Here is a 5,267-nt window from a genome sequence, read left to right as displayed (position 1 = left end):
AAAATGAGAACATCATCAAAAAGTTAATTTATTTCAGATCTTCAATACAAAAAGTGAAACTCATATACAGTATTATATAGAGTGATTACAAACAGTGTATTTCAAGTGTTTATTTCTGTTAATGTTTATGATTAATGTTTACAGCCAATGAAAACCCAAAAGTCATAATCTCAGTAAATTAGAATACTTTATAACCTCAGCTTGAAAAAATGATTTTAAAATCTGAAATGTTGGCTCACTGAAATGTATGTTCAGTAAATGCACTCAATACTTGGTCGGGGCTCCTTTTGCATCAATTACTGCATCAATGCAGCGTGACATGGAGGCGATCAGCCTGTGGCACTGCTGAGGTGTTATGGAAGCCCAGGTTGCTTTGATAGCAGCCATCAGCTTGTCTATATTGTTGGGTCTAGTGTCTCTTATCTTCCTCTTGACAATACCCTATAGATTCTCTATGGGGTTAAGGTCAGGCGAGTTTGCAGACAATCAAACAAAGTGATACTGTTGTTCTTAAACCAGGTATTGGTACTTTTGGCAGTGTGGGTGTGGTGTCCCGCAGGGTGGCTGTTTCTGTGGGATGCCAGATATGTAGTGTGTTTTCATGTAAGTGCTGTGAATTTTTGTGTGGACTGTGCATTTTGGATGCATTGTGAGACCTGCTGACAGGCAGTACAGGGGGGTTGGTCTTCCACTCCCAGGCTTGATCAGGTGACCCAGCTCTGTGTTAATATGCAGAAGATTCTTGAAAAATGCCTCATGGCAGTCAGCCAATGACTGTAGCTTTACAGTCACATAGAAGGGGGAGGAGCCAAGTCCTGGGGGATAGTTTTAAATTTGAAGTGGCAGTAGGTGGTTGGACATCTTAAGAGGAGGAAGCCATTTTGTAGGAAGAAGAATTACCTCAGGGCAGAAGCAGAGCACAGTGCTGAAGAGATATTCAGACTTAATAAAACAAGAGGTTACTAAGATCTGCCTGTTTGCAGGTACACAGCAATCATCAACCGTGAGTGTAATCCTGTACCTCAGTTTACAGCTGTTTGTAAATAATAATTTTCTCCATTACCTTCAGTGAAAAGACTTCTGTTTCAAGTTCTTATGGCTGCTTCATGACTGGGACTCAAATGCACTAATTACTACCACCATCATCATCTTCTGAGTAGAGGCAGTTACTGTGTAAACATTGTATTGTGGAGTTTCCTGTGTGCATGTATTCTGAGAAGGAAAGACTTTTCTCCTGACAGAACGCTTGGTCACCATAAGATACATCATACCCTGTTAGGTGTACAACTCTCGTTCATTCACCGCATGAGAACGCCACATGGTCAGGTACCAAGTCCTGCTTTAGAATGACATTTCCATCTCTAGAAAGCTTGTCGGCAGAGGGAAGCATGAAGTGCTCTAAAATTTCCTGGTAGATTGCTGCTCTGACCTTGATCTTGATAAAACACAGTGGACCTTCACCAACAGAGGACATGGCTCCCCAAACCATCATTGATTGTGAAAACTTCACACTAGACCTCAAGCAGCTTGGATTCTGTGCCTTTCCACTTTTCCTCCAGAATTTGGGACCTTGATTTCCAAATGAAATGCAAAATTTACTTTCATCTGAAAACAACACCTTGGACCTCTGAGCAACAGTCCAGTTCTTTTTTTCCTTGATCCGGGTAAGATGCTTCTGGCATTGTCTATTGGTCATGAGTGGCTTGACACAAGGAATGTGACACTTGTAGTCAATGTCCTGTATACTTCTATGCATGATGGCTCTTAAAGCAATGACTCCAACAGCAGTCTACTCCTTGTGAATCTCCTCCAAATTTTTGAATGGCTTTTTCTTAACAACCCAGGGCTGCGGTTATCCCGGTTTGCTTGTGCACATTTTTCTACCACACTTTTTCCTTCCACTCAACTTTCCATTAATATGCGTCTAGACACCGAGCACCTGAATGACAAGTGTACTGTTTTTTCTATTTAAGAACCTGTTCATGATACTTGCATGTGGTTGTTTCCTGAGGAAGGAGTTCTGTGAAACTTCGAAACTCGTCGAATAAAGACCACTGTAATAATAATTGTTTATAGTAATTCGCAGCACGGATTGTCTGACCACTTTTTTCCTATCCTGCATCTTCTATATTGGTCCCTCATGGATCTGTGGTTCCTGCAGCAGCGAATCCTCCATGCTTATTACAAGCTCCATCTGGTGAGTGTATTATTTTTAAATTGATATACCTACACTGGATAATGCACTATTGCGCTATTTCTCTTCAATAGTATCCCTGGTGTCTAACTTTGTGAGACCCCATATGATATATTGATGCAATTGGTTTAACTTTGACATGTAGCATCTACCTACACATTATAGTGCACCAAGTACAATCCTTTATGGCATTGGTATTATTTAATAGCAGTGACCTTTTTCTTGAAGGACAATGCATCATACGCTGTCCTAATATAATTTTTTGCTATTTTGAAGAGCATGACAAAAAGTTCAAGGGGTTTGATTGGTCACTAAATTTCCATCAACCCAATCCAACGAAGCATCTGTGAGATATGCTGGAAAAATATGTTTGACAAAAAAACATCTTCTGCTAGTGTCTTGGTGGCAGATAATAATAATAATAATAATAATCTTTATTTATATAGCGCCAACATATTCTGCAGCGCTTTACAGTTTAACAGTTTCAAAACACAAGTCATAAGTAACAACGTTAACAATACAATAATTAAAGCAAAATAAGACGAAATAAGACGACCCTGCTCGTGAGAGCTTACAATCTACAATGAGGTGAGGGAGATACAAAGTACAGGTGTGTATTTACAATTGTGTATTTACAATAAAGGTCCAGCCATCTTGAGGGAGTGAAGGATGGATGGAGATAGTGAATGGGCTACACACGCACACTTACACAGAGAATGACTTTGATTAGTGAACGTGATAGGCCGCTCTGAACAAGTGTGTTTTGAGGGAGCGCCTAAAACTATGCAAATTGTGGATAGTCCTGATTTCTTGGGGTAGAGCATTCCAGAGGATAGGAGCAGCACGGGAGAAGTCTTGGAGTCGGGAGTGGGAGGTACGGATTAGTGCAGAGGTTAGTCGAAAGTCGTTTGCAGAGCGCAGCGATCGGCTAGGCCGATAGACAGAAATGAGAGAAGAGATGTAAGGGGGTGCCGCACTGTGGAGAGCTTTGTGGGTGAGAACAAGTACTTTGAATTGGATCCTATAATGAATGGGCAGCCAATGTAAGGACTGGTGAAGAGCGGACGCGTCTGAGTACTGATTAGCCAGATGGACGATCCTGGCCACTGCAGTAAGTATGGACTGGAGAGGGGATAGTCGAGTGACAGGGAGGTCAATTAATAGAGCGTTGCAGTAATCCAGGCGGGAGTGGATCAATGCAACAGTGAGGGTTTTTGTTGTTTCCATAGTGAGAAAAGGGCGGATTCTAGAGATGTTCTTTAGGTGTAAGCGGCAAGAGCGGGCAAGAGATTGTATATGGGATGTGAAGAAGAGATTGGTGTCAAACATAACACCCAGACAGCGCGCCTGCTGCCGGGGTGTTATTGTGGTACCACCCACGGAGAGGGAAATGTCAGATTTAGGGAGGTTAGTAGGCGGTGGGAGCAGAAGAAGTTCAGTTTTAGAGAGGTTGAGTTTCAGATAGAGAGTGGACATGATATTGGAGACTGCGGACAGACAGTCACTGGCGTTCTGTAGTACAGTGGGGGTAAGGTCGGGGGAAGACGTGTATAGTTGTGTGTCATCAGCATAAAGATGGTACTGAAAGCCAAATCTGCAGATGGTCTGTCCAATTGGAGTCGTGTAGAGAGAGAAAAGAAGGGGGCCAAGGACTGAGCCCTGAGGTACCCCGACAGCAAGAGGAAGAGGAGATGACGTGGAGCCAGAGAACAAAACACTGAAGGAGCGGTCAGAGAGATAGGAAGAGAACCAGGAGAGAGCAGTGTCCTTAATGCCTAGTGACTGAAGCCTAGAGAGAGAGAGATACTACAGAACACTTGCACAGGTCTTCTGGAGTCCATGCTCCAATGGGCTAGATATGTTTCAGTGGAATAAGAGTGACCTGCACAATATTAGACAGGAGGTTTTAATATTATGGCTAATTAGTGTATGTATGTTTTTGAGACTTGTAAAATGCAAACCTTCTTTTATTTCAGTTGATAATTATAAAACATTTATTCAGATGACTTTTCTTATGGTGACTTGCGAGACTTCAATGTCATCTAATGGTAAATAAATAGCTATATTGTTAAGCAAATATGTTTAAAGTGCATTATCTGCAGCTGTTTCAGAGGTGTTTTGCCAGATGGGAAGGCCAGATTTAGAAATGTATCCCAAAGAGTTCTGGTCTCAAACCACCATAAAACATGGTAGCGGAAGAAATTACCATAAGCCGTAGGCATGTTTAACGCTGATCTGTTTTCTTGAACTCACCCAGGGGCCTTTGCTGGACACAAGAAACATTATTATATTCTGTGCATTCCATCCATGACTTAGCAGATTATTCTTAATATATGGCAATTGCAAATGTGAATATATTATTGAAATGTACCTTGATTTCAAAAGTTTTTTGCCACTTCATTACGACGGAATACATCACATCTTATATCCTTTACATAAAACAGTAGGATGTCTACAACATAGAAATTGTGATACTCATGCACATTTGATAAGCAGCCATCTCTGCTTTAGGATATGAATGCATTCTGCTATTTGTGTCTTTTCCAAACGCATTCTGGAACGAACAGAGTTGTTATTATTCGCTTTGCTAATGCTAATAGCTCTTGCATTTCTATTGGCTTTTTGAGGTTCAAAGCTCAAATATACATTTGGCTTCTCTTGACATATATGTTAATAATCTAAAACAATGTATCATTAAATAATGATACAGTAATAGTTTTACTTAAAGGTTGAGTGTTATGCAAGTCGTTTTTGTCAACTTTATTTTCAGTAACACAATCAATTTACCCTTTTACTTGGTTTATTACATTATTTTAACACCTTGTTATAGCTACAGTCCAGTCCAAAAGTTCAAAGACCTACATCCTGTTCATCCCAATCTTCCACTTTTTTATTTAGCTACAAATAGATGATCTAATTGTTAAAAGTATTAGATCACACAAAAAAACAAATTTTCAATTGAAATAATGCAAAAAAATGCAACTGCGACTTAATACTGCTGTTAGATACTTGTTATGGTGTCCTCTGATATTCCTTTTTTTCCTTTTCAGAATGTTCACATAATGATTCTAGC

General features: G+C 40.3%; 1 long non-coding RNA gene across 1 annotated transcript in view; it reads left to right on the top strand.

Moving 5' to 3' along the window:
• LOC141080882 (uncharacterized) overlaps window positions 1-2,034 on the top strand; it is a 97,384-nt gene extending 95,350 nt beyond the window's left edge. Inside the window, exon 3 of the long non-coding RNA XR_012229189.1 lies at window positions 1,070-2,034. This is a non-coding gene — a long non-coding RNA (uncharacterized lncRNA). The remainder of the gene's footprint in view (window positions 1-1,069) is intronic.
• The last annotated feature ends 3,233 nt before the right edge of the window (window positions 2,035-5,267 follow it).

This window comes from Dendrobates tinctorius, unplaced genomic scaffold, assembly GCF_039654945.1.
Source record: "Dendrobates tinctorius isolate UK_male_01 unplaced genomic scaffold, ASM3965494v1 ptg000004l, whole genome shotgun sequence".
In the NCBI taxonomy this organism is placed as follows: domain Eukaryota; kingdom Metazoa; phylum Chordata; class Amphibia; order Anura; family Dendrobatidae; genus Dendrobates; species Dendrobates tinctorius.
This window is presented reverse-complemented; position numbering and strand designations above follow the sequence as displayed.